This window comes from Silene latifolia, chromosome 10 (genome assembly GCF_048544455.1).
Source record: "Silene latifolia isolate original U9 population chromosome 10, ASM4854445v1, whole genome shotgun sequence".
Taxonomy (NCBI): domain Eukaryota; kingdom Viridiplantae; phylum Streptophyta; class Magnoliopsida; order Caryophyllales; family Caryophyllaceae; genus Silene; species Silene latifolia.
The window spans coordinates 127654997-127673655 of NC_133535.1; positions in this window are offsets into that span (position 1 = coordinate 127654997).

Here is an 18659-nt window from a genome sequence, read left to right on the forward strand (position 1 = left end):
TACGGGCAACTTCGAGGCCTAAGAAGTATTTCAAAGGACCCAAATCTTTCATATGAAAGCAACGACTTAAATAATCTTTAAAAGCAGAAATAGATGGCGAATCATTACCTGCAATAACAAGGTCGTCGACATAAACAAGAACATGCAGACGTACCTCATTACGCGAGTAAGTAAAAAGAGAATAATCAGAATAAGATTGGCGAAACCCATAATCGCGTAAGGCGCCTGCAAGCTTGGCAAACCAACAACGAGGAGCTTGTCGTAAGCCATACAAAGATTTTTTAAGACGACAAACTTGCCCTTCATGACCCCGACTGAAACCGGGAGGAAGTTTCATATAAACTTCTTCAGCTAAGTCTCCATGCAAAAACGCATTGTGCACATCCATTTGGTGCAATTCCCATTATTTTACAGCTGCAACAGCTAGAAACGTACGTATGGTCACCATCTTGACCACAGGCGCAAAAGTTTCACCATAGTCCAATCCTGCGACCTGGTGGTTACCAAAAACCACGAGGCGAGCTTTGAGTCGTTCAACAGAACCATCCGACTGATATTTAATTGATGGGGCATATTCTGCACCCGCTGACCGAGTCAACATATCCGCAAGGTCAAAAATATCCACAAGCAAGTCAACGACTTAGACAGCCTAACCGACGCAGCCCGTCGGTCTGTCTCTTGGGTCTCGGCTGGTACAACTAGCCAGCCGGGGCACATATCCGCGAACTCATATCCAAGACCCCTCGGCGGCGAGTTTATCGGGATGGCGTCTAGGATCTCCTCCTCATCAAGACGCGACGGGGAACCCCCCGGCGCACGGTTACTAGGACCGGCATCAGCAGAAGACATGTTCACAACAAAAAACTTAACAATTAAAAGTTGAAAATTTGTTTGTTTACCTTGAAGAAAAAGTGCTACGCCGGAGTAACGATTCTGAAAGCTAGAGAGAAGTTTCGTCAAAGAGGGCTAGAAAGAAGAAAATTTTTGAGAAAATGAATTTGGAAGGCCAAAATTCAGGGGCTAAATCTCCCATTTATAGGGCAAAGCCCACTCAATCCGACCAATCAGGGCAAAGCCCATGAAGCGTCAACCAATCAGCAACGAGACACATGTCAAGCATGCAGCCATGGAATGTCAATCGACAAACAGTTACAAAGCTTCTTCAACACGCTCCTTGACAGAATGCCAATCGACGTATCTTTTTCAAACACGCTCCTTGGTATTTACTTGCCCAACGGCCCGCTGACGAAACCAAGCTTGGCAGCACCGGCTGGGGGCAATCAAAAGCACACGGCACTCACAACCTCGGTCTCGGCCAGCGCCACTTTATTTTCCACATCTGATGTCCATTACACATCCATGTGGAGGGGGGATATGATACGGTATGGCCTAAGCAGAACCAAGCCGAGGTAGAAGAAGCCGGGGCAGAGATTTTTTTCAAACTTGCGCAGAATACGCTCAACACTCATCGAAGGTCCATACCACGGCATAGACTACGCTGGGGGCAAATTGATGGGGCATATTCTGCACCCGCTGACCGAGTCAACATATCCGCAAGGTCAAAAATATCCACAAGCAAGTCAACGACTTAGACAAACCCGACGCAGCCCCGTCGTCTGTCTCTTGGGTCTCGGGCGGTACAACTAGCCGGTAGGGCACATATCCGCGAACTCATATCCAAGACCCCTCGGCGGCGAGTCAACAGGCCCGCCGCCGCCCTGCCATGGGTCCATCGGCCGAGGGTAGAACGGTCTTTCCACCCGCTAGCCACTTGGCCACTACGTGACAAAAGGTGAAAGTCTATAAATACTCCTCAACCCTCATTGAGGAAAGGATCCGAAAAATAACCTAAACACCTCATAATCTGGTAATATCTTCCTTATCTCTCTACAATATATACTTCGCCAAGTAACATACGACTTAATCCTTTTAAGTTTACTGACTTGAGCGTCGGAGTGAGTTCGCTCGGTGCAAAGCCGAGCCCTCAGTTTGTTCATTGTTTCAGGAGACCGCAAGGGAGATTCAATCAAAGACGTCATTCTACAAGCACGGGTGGTAACAAATAACTGCTCTGGAATTACACCCGGAACAATTGGCGCCGTCTGTGGGGAACAATACTAGAAGCTAGTCACATTCATTCCCAAACAAAAAAAAAAAAAAAAAAAAAAAACACACAAAACAAAAACCCACCCAAAAAGCTAAGAAGATGTCGAAACAACAAGGAGTATTCGTGACCGACGAAACCGAATTCTGCCAAGATGATACCGTCCACAATTCTGGAGTTGCGCAGCCCTCCACCGGCCGAGTAATTCAACCGGAGTTCGGGATGCCAATAATACCAGACACGCCGCTGCCCGCCGACCAAGTCACCATCATGGGACATGTGGTTAATGCAGCTAAACTGAAGCTACTCCTGGACCTAATAGGTAGCACGCCGACTCACACTGTCACTCCGACAAGAGCGGCGGCACCCGTCCAGGAGACCAGGGCCCAAAATGTGACTCCGAGAGACTTGAAAGAAGCATTGGAAGAAGCTGGCCCTGTGAAGACGCCGGGGGAGCCCAGAGTGCTAGTGGTAGACCTGAGTCCTTCCCGCACTCGCGGGAGGACAGCGTCGCCGCAGCACCGACGAGGCCTGCCCTAGAGGAGTGAAAGAAGTCCAACTCACCAGAGTCGAAGAAGGAGTCCGACTCACCAGAGTCGGAGAAGAAGCCCGACTCACCAGAGTCGGGGAAGAAGCCTTTCCCGCCACGGGGAGAGGAGCCGGACTAGGGATGCGAGGAGCCGATCGCCGCGTGTCGTTCGACACGTGGTCAGACAGCCCCTCAACGCCTACGTCCTAGAAGCCCCGGTGCCGACTAAACTAAAGTTGCCACCCATATCATACAAAGGAGAAAGCGACCCAACCGACCATGCCGAGGCTTTCGAGTCTTACATGTCGGTGTGGGAACAGCCGGATGAGGTTTGGTGCCGAGTCTTCCCAACAACCCTACATGGGATGGCGCAAAGCTGGTACAAGGGACTACCCGATGGGTCGATATACTGCTACGGCGAACTAAGGGACATATTTTTGGCCCAGTATTCTTGCAATAAGAGGAGGGCCGTCGAGACGTCGGACCTCCTGACTATCAAGCAGGAGGGAGGCGAGTCTCTCCGAAGTTATGTGAAGAGGTTCGACGCCAAGGTTCAGCAGATTCGTGAGTGAACAATGAGTGGCAGCCTTCGCACTGATGAAAGGCCTCCCAAGAGGAGACTTAAAAAACGAGCTCATCAAGTGCGGAGGCCTGAACTTAGACTCCGCCAGGAAGATGGCCGACCAAGCCATTAAGGTGGAGGACTACCACAAAACCTGGGTAGGCCCCAGCGAGACCGGGCACTCAGAGAGTAAGAGCCGCCGAGAGGACAACCCGGATGAAAGACGTCGTGACAATAATAGGTCACGGTCAGACAGGTCCGCCAGGAAACAAAACTCGGCGGGCGCCGGGGCGAGTTCGGGACCGTACTACCAAAAACGGTACAATGATCACACCCCCTTGGTCGTATCTGCCGCCGAGGTCTTCGCCCTGAGCAAGAACGAGGGTCAGAAGTGGGAAAGGCCCCCCAGGCCGAGGGGGGACGGTGACACGAGCCAGTACTGTGAGTACCACGGCCACACCGGTCATCTAACTGACAACTGCCGGCATCTGAAGAATGCCATTGAAGAGCTGATCCGGAAGGGGAGCCTCGGCAAATATGTTGCCAAAGGCCAAAAGACTGATGCCGGCGGCTCAAATAAGAAATCCGTCTTCGAACGGATAGGAGTGATCCATGTTGTCATCGGGGGCAACGAGAACGGTGGGTCCGCTCATGGGCACAAACGGCACCTGAACGAGCTGTATCAGGCCATCAACTTTATGCCCAAAACAGCGATCCCCGCTTCCAACATCCCCGATATGACAATTGGAAAGAAGGACTACGAGGGAGTCATCGCCCCTCACAGCGACCCACTGGTAGTCCACTTGGACATAGCCAACCACCTGGTCAAGAGGTGCCTGATTGACACAGGCCCCTACACGAACATCATGTTCAGGGAGTTCTTCCTCAACCTCGGTCTGAAGGTTGAAGACTTGAGCCCCTGCACCAATCCATTGTCTGATTTTTCCGGGGCCGGCACCTGGTACCCCAGGGTCAATCGATCACGGTGATGTTCGGCGAGGGGAACGCGGCTAAGAATGTCCTAGCCGAGTTCGTGGTCATTGACGGCTCGTCCGCCTACAACGTTCTCATAGGCCGAGTCACTCGAGCGAGGCCGACGCAGAAATGTCCATCCGGCCCGACACGATGTATGTCTCGGACCGGGGGGAAGCGCATAAGCTCGTCTCAAAGGACGAGAAGGACGAGGTGGTCAACGTCCAGATATCTGCAAGAGGGTGCAACATGCAATCCCTCAAAGTGGCAAGGAAGTCAGAGAAGGGGAAGAGCCCATCCTTACAACAGGAGGACGACCTCATGGATGCAACCGTCGGCATGGTTGAAGGAGCCGAGACCGAAGAAGTGGAAATTGACCCAGGGCGCACCGTAACTATCGGTGTCAACCTGGAGCCAAAATTCAGGGCCGCTCTCCTAGACCTGCTGAGGAAGAACAAAGACGTCTTCGCCTACTCAGCGGCCGAGATGCCAGGCGTGAGCCGGGAGGTAATTGTTCACAAGCTGAACGTACTCCCCACCGTTCGCCCTGTCAAGCAAAGGATGAGGAACTCCTCAGCCGAGAAGGATGAGGCCATCAAAGCCGAGGTAGATAAATTACTAGCGGCGGGCTTTATCATGCCTTGTACTTATCCTGAGTGGTTAGCTAATGTTGTAATGGTGAGGAAGTCATCGGGGGCGTGGAGGATGTGTGTAGATTTTACCAATCTTAATAAAGCGTGCCCCAAAGATTGTTATCCCTTGCCTCGAATAGATAGTTTAATCGACGCGACGGCAGGCTACACTATCTTGAGCCTGGACGCCTTCTCGTGGTATCATCGGTATTCATGGCCGAGGAAGACATGCCTAAATGCGCATTCATCACTGCTAACGGCACATACATGTATAAAATGATGCCGTTTGGTTTGAAGAACGCCGGCGCAACTTACACAAGACTAGTGGACAAAGTGTTCCAAAATAAAAAAGGGTGAAACATTGAGGCTTACGTCGACGATGCTATTGTAAAAAGCAAGTCCGACAGCGAGCACTTGGCCGATTTACACGAGACATTTTGTTCACTAAGGAAATACAAGATGAAACTTAACCCAATGAAATGCAACTTCGGTGTCCGGGCAGGTAAGTTCCTCGGCGTACTCGTCAGCGCCAGGGGAATTGATGCCAATCCAGAGAAAGTCCAAGCAATCCTGGACCTGCCGGAGCCGAAGAATCGAAAAGAGGTTATGATGTTGACCGGGAGGATGGCGGCCCTAGCCCATTTTATCTCTCGGTCAGCCGACAAAAGCACCCCATTCTTCAAAGTGTTGAAGGGGAATAAAGACTTCAACTGGGGGGAGAAACAGAGCACAGCTTTCAAGCAACTGAAAGCTCATCTTCAGACTCTCCCAACCCTGTCCAGGCCGATGCTGGGGGAGACGCTATACCTGTACATAGCAGTTACCTCGGCCATGGTCAGTGCCGTGATCATCGGGGAAGAAGACAAACAAAGAACACCAATCTACTTTGTCACCATACGTTGTTGCCCGCCGAGAGAAATTACCCGCCGATTGAAAAAAAAACGGCCTTTCTTTGTCGTCGTCGCCGCAAGGAAACTGAAACCCTACTTCGACGCACATCCCGTGACGGTCTTAACCGACCAACCATTGGAGAAAGCATTGGAAAAATTTGAGCAATCCGGCAGCTCATCAAATGGGCGTAGAGCTATCCCGGCCCGGCATTCAATATAAGGCGAGGCCCTCGATAAAGGGACAGGCACTTTCAGATTTCCTGGCCGAGTGCACATATCAAGAAGAGCAAAACCCCGGAGTATGGGAAGTATACACCGACGGGTCCTCCACGACGAACAGCTCAGGAGCCGGCATACTTATCATCAGCCCAAACGGGGACGAGTTTGAGTACGCCTTGAAATTTACCTTCTCGGCCTCGAACAACGAATCCGAATACGAGGCGGTGATAACCGGAGTCGAGCTAGCTAGAGCTGCCGGGGCGGAGCACATCATTTTGAAAACAGATTCACTTTTAGTGGCTAATCAAATCAGAGGAGAATACGAGACTCGAGACGACGGGATGGTAAGGTACCTGGAAAGGGTAAAAGCTGACACTTCTAAGTTGAAATCTTTTCAGATACAATGCATTCCTGTGTCCGAGAACAACCGAGCCGACGCTCTCTCAAAGCTTGCCGATTCGACCATCAAGAATGTCACCGAACCGTCTTTGGTGGACATCAGGAATGCCAAGAGCATCACCGAGGCCGTCGGCATGGTGGGCAACATAGAGACCGAGACGACGTGGATGACTCCGATAATGAAATACAAATTGACAAATGAATTACCGGAGGACCGCAGTCTCGCGAGAAGATAAAGAGGATCGCAAAGAAGGTACTTGGTATTTGAAGGGGAATTGTACAGGAGGTCCGTGATAAGGCCACTCCTGAAATGTGTCGGCCAGGCCCGACGCGAGCTATCTTGACGAAAATTCACGAAGGCATCTGCGGCCATCACATGGGGCAAGAACACTAGCCCACAAAGCTCTCCGAGCCGGCTACTTCGGCCCACCATGCTTGCGGATTCCGCAGCCAAAACCAAAAAGTGCAACAACGGTCAAATGCATGCTCCGGTGATACATGCACCTTCCCGAGACCTGCAGCCGGTACTTAGTCCCCTTCCTTTTGCACAGTGGGGGATGGATCTACTAGGGCCATTTTCAACGGCATCCGGAGGAAGAAAGTACTTGATTGTCGCCGTTGACTACTTCACCAAATGGGTTGAAGCTGTAGCAGTACCAGCGAAGACGACGGCGGCCATAAGAAAGGTAATCTGGGAAAATGTCATAACTCGTTTTGGGTTACCCCAAGTCATGGTATTTGACCACGGCCGAGAGTTTTGGAGTGACACAATAATGAGCTGGTTGGAAGAACTTGGTATCAAATTTGCATACTCCTCCGTCTGCCACCCACAGAGCAATGGACAAAGTGAGGAGGCGCCAATAAAACAATCCTCAACGGTCTGAAGAAGACAACGAAGATCTAAAGGGAAGATGGGCCGATGAACTACATACCGGCGTCTGTGGTCCCTCCGGACCACGGAGAAAGAAGCAACGGGTGCAGTCCATTCCACTTAGTCTACGGGTCCGGCGATCCCGCCAATTGAAGCAACGGTGCCGACATTCGAATGTACCCACCTTTAACCTGGTTGAAAATGAGGAAGGTCTGAGAGCCTCCCTAGACCTGGTCGAAGAAAGCCGAGATACAAAGACGCCTCAACTTGGCGATACCAAAACCGAATGAGAAGAGCCTACAACCGAAGAGTCCACAAAAGGGACTTAAAAGTAGGAGATCTAGTCCTAAGAAAGTCAGCCGCCACCAACAAAGGGAACATTCATGGTAAATTGACGGCCAACTGGGAGGGTCCTTACAAAGTAGTTGAAGAAATGAGGCCGGGTACATACCGGCTGACAGACATGGAGGGTGTGCCTTTGATGAGCCATTGGAACACTGACAATCTCAGGAAATACTTTGTATAGCGGCGGAGGTGTCCAAGACAATTGTTGGCACCCCGACGCGTGTTTATATCTAATAAAGAATCATCCAAGTTTTCCATCAAAGTGTTTATCCCCTCCGTAGTCATATCGAGGTAGACGCCACGGCCCAAGCCGGGCAGTCACCCCAAGAAGTAGACGCCACGGCAGTCACTACCAGCGCAGTTGGTACTCGCGAAAGCGACCAACATGCCATAGGAACGTATAAGTACAGTTGAGACGCAAATCTAGCCGCCTCGGCCAACCGAAGGCCTGGCAGAGGAAGCGATCAATATGTCTACAGATACGAACGTTGTCGCGCTGTAACCTCTAGCCGCCTCGGCCAACCGAAGGCCTGGCAGAGGACACAACGGTCGATACGCTAACATGTTCACAGCGGCGGTTGGGAAGCGCAATTCCGACGCCTCGGCTAGACCGAGAGCGAAAGAGGAAGCGACCAACATGCCAACATGTTTAAAAAGACGTTAAACACAGTTGAGTTATGCATTCTAACTGCCTCGGCCAGGCCGAAGGTAAAAACGAAAAAGCGCTCAATTAATAACGCAAGAAGACAAGTGAAGGATTGTGATCAAAGCCCCGGCCAAAGCCGAGGGCCCAAAAAAATAACAAGTTTTATTAAAAATGATTACAAGTGAGGAGAATACATACGACGGCCGTCCCCATAGGGATAAGCCAAAACACAACCTACCAAAGTTTTACAAAAAACAAGGAAAAGAAGAGCAAAAGGTTACAGACATATCATTTAAGCGCCAAAAGATGGCAGGGAGGAAAGGCTTAATAATTGGCCCCCGAACAGCTGAAGCTATCCGAGATGCCGGGGGAACCTGGTGACAACCGCCCGTCTCCCTATGCCTGTTGCTGATGTTGCTCGCCATAGGCGACATCAGCAGCATCATCCTTGGTAGGCGGCCCAGAAGCCGTCTTGGAAGCTTCAGCCTCAGCAGCTTCAGCTGCCTTCATTCTCTCAGCTTCTTCCTTGGCCGCCTTCGCCTCCTCAGCACGGGCCGCCTTCTCCGCGGCCACCTCTTCCTCCTTCTTCACCCTTGCCTCCTCCTTGGCCTTCTCCTCCGCGGCCTTCTCCTTAGCTTCGAGCTTGTCATCAAGCAGCTCGTCAAATTTGTCCCACGGAAAGGAGCCAACAAGAGGAAAGAGCTCCCCAATCACTTCCCTGGCAGCCTCTTCGGCCAGGTCCCGGTATTGGGCGCACATGTTAGGAAGAATCTCGCGTTGGAGCGTCTCAATGTCCTCCTCCCTCTGGGCGATGATAGCATCCTTATTCCGGACCACCTTCCCCTGAGCCTGAAACCTGGACCTCCATTCTTCCCTCTGCTTAGCATTAAAGTCGGCGACTTTCTGAAGGTGGTCACGCCCCTCCAGCAGCTTAGCAGCCTCAGCCGCAGCAGCCTCAGCCTTGGCTCTCTCAGCGAGGACTGCCTGTTCAACGTCCTCCCTAAGTTTTCTCTCAGCACGGACTGCCTCTTCGGCCTCAGCCTTGGCCCTCTCAGCTTCCTTGTTCGCAGCATCGAGTTCAAGCCTGAGCCGCTCGAGCTGTGGAGCAGCTTCAGCAATGGTCTTCTCTTGCTCCACAATAAGAGCACCGGCCGTATCACCCACTTCGACAAAGATCCTGGCCAAACTTAGGCCCTCCGACCTAACCTGGATGGGGGTAGGCCGAGGAAGGAGGTGACAACGGTGGCATCTTGACCACTTGCTCGCGCAGCTTTCTTCTCGACGCCGTTCAACAAATGCGTGTGCCCGGTAGACGACGGCGGTTGATCTACAAAAAATTCAATTAAAGTTTCCGTGTCAACATACATGGACATGCCAGAGAGCCTGTCATCAGGGACGCCTAATGAACCGGCTAAGTCTGAGCCACAGGATAGATCTGTACCATGCTTGGCCTTCTTGGTCGGAGGACGCATTTCCTTGCCGGCAGCAGAGAGAAGCGAGAGCAGCAGAAAGCGAGCGAAGCATCGGCGGCGGCGGTAGGCTCTTTCCTCTTACGGAAGAGAGGGGTTTCCACTGCCAAGGTGACCACCTCCTCGGCGGTAATATCAACGACCTCCACCGTCTCTTTCTGGACTGAAGGGATGGGAGGTGGAACTGATGCCGACGCCGTCGCCGCCGAAGACTTTGTTTTCCGCGTTCGGCGCGGCATGTTACCAGCAACCTTTGCCTGGGCCGCCGCCACATTTAAGCCCTTCAGCTGCTGATCCATGAGGTCATTCGGCGACGTTCTGCGATCACGGGCTAGAGCCTTAGGATGCAAATCAACAACGGTCTTGTCCTTGGCAAGCCCCATTCTCCGAAGGATATCCTCAGACAGGTCCGGGCCAAAGTGGTCTGCAAAGGGAACAAAGCAAGAGTTAAATAGAAGAAATAAATCAAAGTTCAAAGAAACAGAAACATTAAAAGCAGGAATGGGCCTCACACCGACCCCACTCACCCTGTGCTAGGGCCGGTATGAGGCCGACATGGCAGAGCAGCTCATCCTGAAGAATGATCTGCGTCGGGGGAATCCATCTCTTTGGCACCCCATTCTTCTCCGCCTCAAACAACCTCATCGCCAGCTTCTCATCCGCATTAAGAGGGACCTTGCTGGCGTCCATCTTAAGCTTACTCCGGGTGACCCATTTATCATGCTCCGCCTTACTCTCGCACCGCAAATTGACTTGGTGCTGGAAGGACCGGGGCAGTGGATAGTCATCCGGAACCTCAACGTACACCCACCGATCTTTTCAGTCCTTGCAGGAAGAAAGCTTATCAACGGAGACGTAACCCGGCTCCGTTTGCACGCTGTACCATCCGACGCAACCAGGAAACGACAGCCGAAGGTGGTGAAGCCGACGGAATAAATTAACCGTTGGGACCTCCCCCTTGAAGAGACAGAGCCAGACAAAGCCGACTATGGTCCTAATAGCCAACGGGTGCAGTTGGGCCACGGCGACGTTCATGGCTCTAATGATGGCCATAACGTATTCATTCAGCGGAAACCGGAGCCCGTACTCCAGGTGCCGGATGTACACGCCGGTGCAACCCGGGGGAGGGCAACAGACGGCCTGACCCTCCTCAGGGATAACAATTTTGTATCCCCTGCCGAAGTAGAAATGGCCCTCGAAAAGTGTTTCGCCGGAACAACTGGCGAACTTATGGGTCCAAGCACGGTCAGGGCAGACCTTACAAGCGTCGCCATGATCCATGATGTACTGCCTCCCCTCATTAGGACGAGTCCTTCCAACATCATCACCGTCATCATCACCGTCATCATCAACATCATCATCATCATCCTCCCAATCCTCCAGAGCTTTAGGATCAACTTCGGGAGAAGGAGACCTAGGGCCCCCAGACCTTATCGGGATGGCGTCTAGGATCTCCTGCTCATCAAGACGTGACGGGGAACCTCCCGGCGCACGGTTACTAGGACCGGCATCAGCAGAAGACATGTTCACAACAAAAAACTTAACAATTAAAAGTTGAAAATTTGTTTGTTTACCTTGAAGAAAAAGTGCTACGCCGGAGTAACGATTCTGAAAGCTAGAGAGAAGTTTCGTCAAAGAGGGCTAGAAAGAAGAAAATTTTTGAGAAAATGAATTTGGAAGGCCAATATTCAGGGGCTAACTCTCCCATTTATAGGGCAAAGCCCACTCAATCCGACCAATCAGGGCAAAGCCCATGAAGCGTCAACCAATCAGCAACGAGACACGTGTCAAGCATGCAGCCATGAAATGTCAATCGACAAACAGTTACAAAGCTTCTTCAACACGCTCCTTGACAGAATGCCAATCGACGTATCTTTTTCAAACACGCTCCTTGGTATCTACTTGCCCAACGGCCCGCTGACGAAACCAAGCTTGGCAGCACCGGCTGGGGGCAATCAAAAGCACACGGCACTCACAACCTCGGTCTCGGCCAGCGCCACTTTCTTTTCCACATCTGATGTCCATTACACATCCATGTGGAGGGGGGATATGATACGGTATGGCCTAAGCAGAACCAAGCCGAGGTAGAAGAAGCCGGGGCAGAGATTTTTTTCAAACTTGCGCAGAATACGCTCAACACTCATCGAAGGTCCATACCACGGCATAGACTACGCTGGGGGCAAATTGATGGGGCATATTCTGCACCCGCTGACCGAGTCAACATATCCGCAAGGTCAAAAATATCCACAAGCAAGTCAACGACTTAGACAGCCTAACCGACGCAGCCCGTCGGTCTGTCTCTTGGGTCTCGGCTGGTACAACTAGCCAGCCGGGGCACATATCCGCGAACTCATATCCAAGACCCCTCGGCGGCGAGTCAACAGGGCCCGCCGGCCTGCCATGGGTCCCTCGGCCGAGGGTAGATCAGTCTTTCCACCTGCTAGCCACTTGGCCACTACGTGACAAAAAGTGAAAGTCTATAAATACTCCTCAACCCTCATTGAGGAAAGGATCCGAAAAATAACCTAAACACCTCATAATCTGGTAATATCTTCCTTATCTCTCTACAATATATACTTCGCCAAGTAACATACGACTTAATCCTTTTAAGTTTACTGACTTGAGCGTCGGAGTGAGTTCGCTCGGTGCAAAGCCGAGCCCTCAGTTTGTTCATTGTTTCAGGAGACCGCAAGGGAGATTCAATCAAAGACGTCATTCTACAAGCACGGGTGGTAACAAATAACTGCTCTGGAATTACACTCGGAACATTAATTTTATATACCCATCGACACCCCAGAGCCTTTTTGCCAGAAGGAAGGGTGCAAAGCTCCCATGTATCGTTATTTTCAAGGGCATTAATTTCATCTTGCATCGCGCGACACCACCCGTCATCCTGAATAGCAACGTTAAATGACGGAGGTTCGACGCCACTGGTAATAGCTGCAAGAAAAATCTTGTGGCGACTGGAGAATTTATCACAAGTAACATAATTAGCTAAAGAATAAGGAGTACCTGAGGGCGATGTGGAGTGACTGGGTGAGCTAGGTGGAGATGGACTCGTAGCAGTGTCAAGCACGTAACCGCGCAAACGTGAGTTGGGGAATTTTAATCGGTGCCCACGCCCAAGATCAGACGGCATGGACGCGGGGACTGTATCATCAGACGCAGCAGCAGAGGAGGCTGGCTGGGATGCCGGAGCAGCATCAGAGGCTGCCGGCTGGTCAGTGGCAGCGGCAGGAGAAGCCGGCTGGTCAACAGCAGCGGAGGGAGAGGAAGGCGGCGTGTTGTTTGGAGGGTCAGTAGCTGCGGGTGTATTACCAGGACCCTCATCATTATGAGGACAAAACCCGTCATCAAGGACACTCTCAGTCGGGTCTTTCAAGTCAGCAAAAGGAAAATTATCCTCATAAAAAATTACATCACGGGACACGAACATTTTCTCCGTTTCAAGATCATAGACCTTCCACCCTTTCTTATTATGCGGATAACCCAAGAATATACACTTACGGCTCCGTTGTTCAAATTTGTCACCGTGAGTCTTTTGGTTATGGACAAAACATAAGCACCCAAAAACTCGTAAATTCTTGTAGGAGGGTAAAACACCCAACAAAGTCTCATGGGGTGTCTTATTATGAAGAAGAGCAGACGGTGTACGATTAATCAAATAAGCAGCAGTGAGAATGCATTCACCCCAAAACTTTTTAGGAAGGTGAGCCTGAAAACGTAAGGCACGAGCAATATTTAGTATGTGACGGTGCTTACGTTCAACACGCCCGTTTTGTTGTGGCGTACCGACGCAAGATGTCTGAAAATGAATCCCTTGTTGGAAAAAATAGCCTGCCATGTTATTAAATTCATTCCCATTGTCGCTACGGACGGTCTTCACGTTTTTATGAAATTGCGTGTTAACCATATGTAGAAAATGCATAAACATGTCCGTAACCTCCTTTTTATCCATTAACAAATAAACCCAAACCGAGCGAGAACAGTCATCGACAATAGTTAAAAAAAATTTGGCACCACAAGATGAGGGAATACGGTAGGGACCCCATAAATCACAATGTATTAAATCGAATATTTCAGTAGCAATATTGTCACTCAAATCAAAACTATGACGATGTTGTTTCGCAAGGTGGCACACATCGCACACCGAGCCTTTATTCAAACGAGAAGAATTATCTAAATTAAGGGATTTAAATGCTTTATCACCCGGATGTCCAAGCCGTCGATGCCACAAGTCATATGTCCCTCCCACGCCAATTGTATGCACCATCGATTGTTGATCATCCGCATGAAGAAAATAGAGTCCATCTCGTAGCTCACCTACTCCAATCATCGTCCTCGAGGAACGGTCCTGTATAAGACAAGAATCTTTAGCAAATTGTACAACATAATCGTTATCAATAGTTAATTGGGATACGGAAATTAAGCTACATGTCAGGCTTGGAACAAATAAAACCCGACGTAGAGTAATAGCATGATTAATACGTATGTTGCCCATAACGGTAGCCATGACCCGCTGACCATTAGGTAATCCAACGGGTCGCGGTGCTATCTCGATACACTTCTCCATAATAGACAAATCACCTGTACCATGATTCGAAGCGCCCGTATCAATAATCCAAGTACACATACCAGATAACCGTTCTGAGGAAGCGAGAGAATGAGTAGTAATAGGCGGATTCAAGCCCCCATTCGCACCAAGCAGGACATTGGCGTGAACCAACGAATCACCTGACCCATGCGGTCCCTGACCCGAGCCACCTGGTTGCTTTCCACGATGAAGTTCAGCTAAGGTACGAGGCCGATTTCCCCACCAATCCGGGAACTTATTTTTCTTGATAAAACAGGAATCAAGGTCATGACCGTGGATAGTGTAGTGAGAACAATACAATTTGCGACGCTCCTGTTTTTCCTTTTCGCGAATAGCTTTCCATTCAGCAGGAGTCCGTGACGTACCCGGAACTGCAAACGCAACAATATCATGGCTAACAGACGGGACCGAGGACTCTCCAAGGAGTCGTTCAGTCTGTAAGGCCGCGTGATAACCACGATTGAGGGAAGGAAGCGGCTCGAGTTGAAACTGTTGTGTCCGAAGAGGACCATAAAGTGTACTATCAAGACCCATGAAAAATTGATGAAGGCGTTCATTGTCAAGACGTTTAATCGCCTGAGTAGCAATGTCACATTTACATAGTCCGCACTTACACGCAAAAGGAGGTTCGTGGACAGAGATAGCATCCCATAAATTCTTTAACTTGCCATAATAGGTTGTGACGGACATACTTTTAGTCTGTTTACAATTACCGAGTTCGGTTTTGAGAGCATGGATAGAGGTCCCGTCCACCACCGCGAACCGCTCCGCCAAGTCTTTCCATAATATGGCAGCATCTTCAACATAAGGTATGCTCTCAAGAAGAGACGGAGAAATCGTATGTCGAATCCATTGTACGAGAGTACAATGAATGACCTCCCACTGACCGAGCAACAATTCGTCCGTGGGTTTAGAAATAGTACCGTCACAAAAGCCAAATTTGCGACGAGACTTCAGCGACATACGCATAGAACGAGACCAGTCTTCGTAATTATCACTTGTCAATTGAACCTGCGAGATTTTGATTCCAGGTATATCATGAGACCCGAGAAAAAACTGAGAAAGAGGATCGATTTTGTTTACTTTTCCTGAAGGATCGCCAAAGAGGCCGGAGGTATCGACATCGTCTCCTGCCGTAGCGAAGGGAAGAAGACGGGATGTAGGGTAGGGTTAAGAATATTTTTTTTTTTAGGGTTTGTTAAACCTTGCTCGATACCATGTTAAGATATTGGTAACCGAAAGTCTGCCGTTCTCATTAGAATAAATCAAGTATATATAGTACATAGAGTTTCCGTAACAATATAGTAATATATTCCTAATATGAGATAGAGATAGATATTATTGTATAATATTACTAATATTACGTCTAATAGGTTATCTCTAGTTTGGTAATTGTTAGACAAGCTTACCCAACTTAGGAAATCGTAAATTTTTTTTAAAAAAAAAAAAAAAAAAAAAAAAGTTAAAGTGAACGTAATAGGATCTAAAATGAATGTATGTTTGGTAACCTTGAATTGGAATTGAATTCCGTAGTTGAGACATTTCAAGTGTTTGGGAACCCCATAGAATTTGGAATTGGAATTAACTCAATTACTTATCAATTCCAAGTTAGTTAAAATTTGGGGTTCTCAAATACCTACCATATATAGTAGTCATTTCAATTCCATCACTTCTTACGTTTTATTTTGTGACGTAAAGTTCATTACAATATTTTTATTTATGATATTTTTTCCGATCGCAAATATATTCAGAGACAATATTTAATTTTTTCAAATATAAAACATCCAATGACCTCGACCCATATCCGTGTCGCCCAAGTTCAATTCCTATTCCATGGGTTTCCCAAAAGCAATTTTGGAATTGAATTTGGAATTGAATTCAAACATTTAAATTTCTACAATTGAAATCATGAAAATGAAATCAATTCCGTGTTTCCAAACACTTCATATGAATTGAAATTAATTAAAAAAAAATGTTATATTAAACAATGTGCTAGGATTGGATTCTTCTATAGTTCTATGGATCGAATTATCGGGGGCTCTGATAACCATGATGTCAAAGATTTTATACTTAAATTCTGTGTATTGTAATTTTTTTTCTGTGTATTGTAAATGTTTCAGGTTGTCATCGATCGACTATTTATTTATTGATTGCTTAAAGCGCATTAGCAATTTAATACGGAGTACGACACTAGTTGAGATCCCGTGCTAAAGCACGGCATTTGAGAGTTAAAGCACGGCATTTGTGAGTTTGGCTTATATAGTAAGAATTTAAGATATTTATATAAATGAGTTGTACTTATAATAAATTTTAATGTACTGATTATAATGTTAGTGATATTTTCAAGAAAAAGTGTATTATTTAAAGAACTTTTAGATTAAATTATTTTTGTGCGAACCTTTTTTTATTATTAAAAATAATGAAAGCCGACTATTATGGAAAAACATAATCTAATATAGGGTCACTACTTATAGAGGATATGAGCATTGAGTTAAAAACGAAATGTAAGTAAATCGCATATTAACTTTATAACGGAAACATATATAAAAATAATACGACACATCTAAACGGACGAAATGTAATTAAATCGCATATCATCAATATATTTATCTATCTATATTAATAAAGGAAACTTTTTTCGAGCGATTATAGAGTCTCCAACTTTAACGAACTACCTAATATATTTTTTAATGCAGATATATTTAGAGATAATAATAAAGATGTAGAAGATAATATTTTATCACATTATAATAATAACAATAAGATAAGAAATAAAGTCAACTACTCGATAAGAAATAGAATTCTACTATAACAATATGATAAGAAATAGAGTTCAACTACTCTTGAAATAAGTTTGTAATATAAATACTACTCAGTATAAATAGAAATAGGAAAAGATAATATTTTATCCCATTAAAGTCATAGGCCAACCGGATATCACGCGTAAAGCTAATCAAATTCTACAGCTGATATACTTTCGCTCCTTTCCAGAGTATAAATATAGTTTCGATAAACTTGCGAAACTTGCTTCTTCTGATACAAAATTAATGTTAATGTTATGATCAATGTGATTATTATGAATGTTTTGTATGATTTGCTCTATATTGTCGATTATTATCTCTTTAAGTTTGGGTTTTTGCATATGATAGTTGGCATGGTTTTGTACATACGTCGGGCATACGGCTTACATTCGATCATATACTTATATTAATATAGTCTTTTACTGATATTTTGATACTCTCTACCTCTTTAATTTCTAAACTTTGTCATTCTTTTAAGTGAATCTTATGATTAATCTATGTTTGTCATCAATCTCATAAAACTCTGTGTAATTGCAGGAATTTGTTATTTGGGTACGCTGATTATACGAGTTGGTACTTGCTTCCCAATTCCCATTACTGACATCAATTAATCGTTTCGATCATTGCCATTTTATACCTTTTTTTTGTGGGTTTAAGATTCCTTCATCAGCGGGGGGATTATTTTAGTGGGATTTGTCTTACTTTTTTGCCAACTTGGTTTTTGGTTGTTTAGGTCTTGGTTTGAATTTTAACGAAGAAATTAAGAAAACTACATTTGACGTTCACAAAGAGGTAAAATACTATCCTTTTCACATCTCACCTATCAAATATAAAGACAACTTAGACAACACTATAGATTTTTAGTTAATTGAGTCATTGAGTGTTATGGAGAGGTCATTTAAAATATTGATAAGGTAAATTCATATGTAGTATATATATACACAAATAGGATTATACATTCAGTTGTACCATAAGCATTGTACAACCAATGTATAAGAATCCGAGCTTATATTTATTTTTTCTGAGCTAATACAAAGTTCATGTTTTTAATGTGTAAATGGATGAGTTCAATACTTTCTAATAAAACTCATATTATTTAACATAAAACTCGGATACTTTATCACAAAGCTCAGATTCTACACCGTACAACATATACAACTGGTTGTATAATCCATGAATTGATATATATATATATATATATATATATATATATATACTCCCTCTCATCCACTTCAAAGGTAACATGTACTCACTTTACTCCCTCTCATCCACTTCAAAGGTAACATGTACTCACTGTACTCCATCTCATCCACTTCAAAGGTAACATGTACCCACTTTTCCTCTCACAAATTATATTATTACTCCTTCCATCCCGATCAAGATTTGGATCACATAAATCACCAATTTTCCAGTTGTACATGAAAAGGTCCGTAAAAACACAAATAGATAACAATTAACTAATACACCCCAAAACGAAAATAGAATAAATTCTCATCGGGAAGGAGGAAGAATGAGATAGTTTTAGGGCTATGCTTCAAGACATTGACAAACTAGGATCGATAGAGTGAGGGTCAAATTTTGTATAGTTCATATGTTTCATTTTAATATGGAATCTAAAAGATGTAA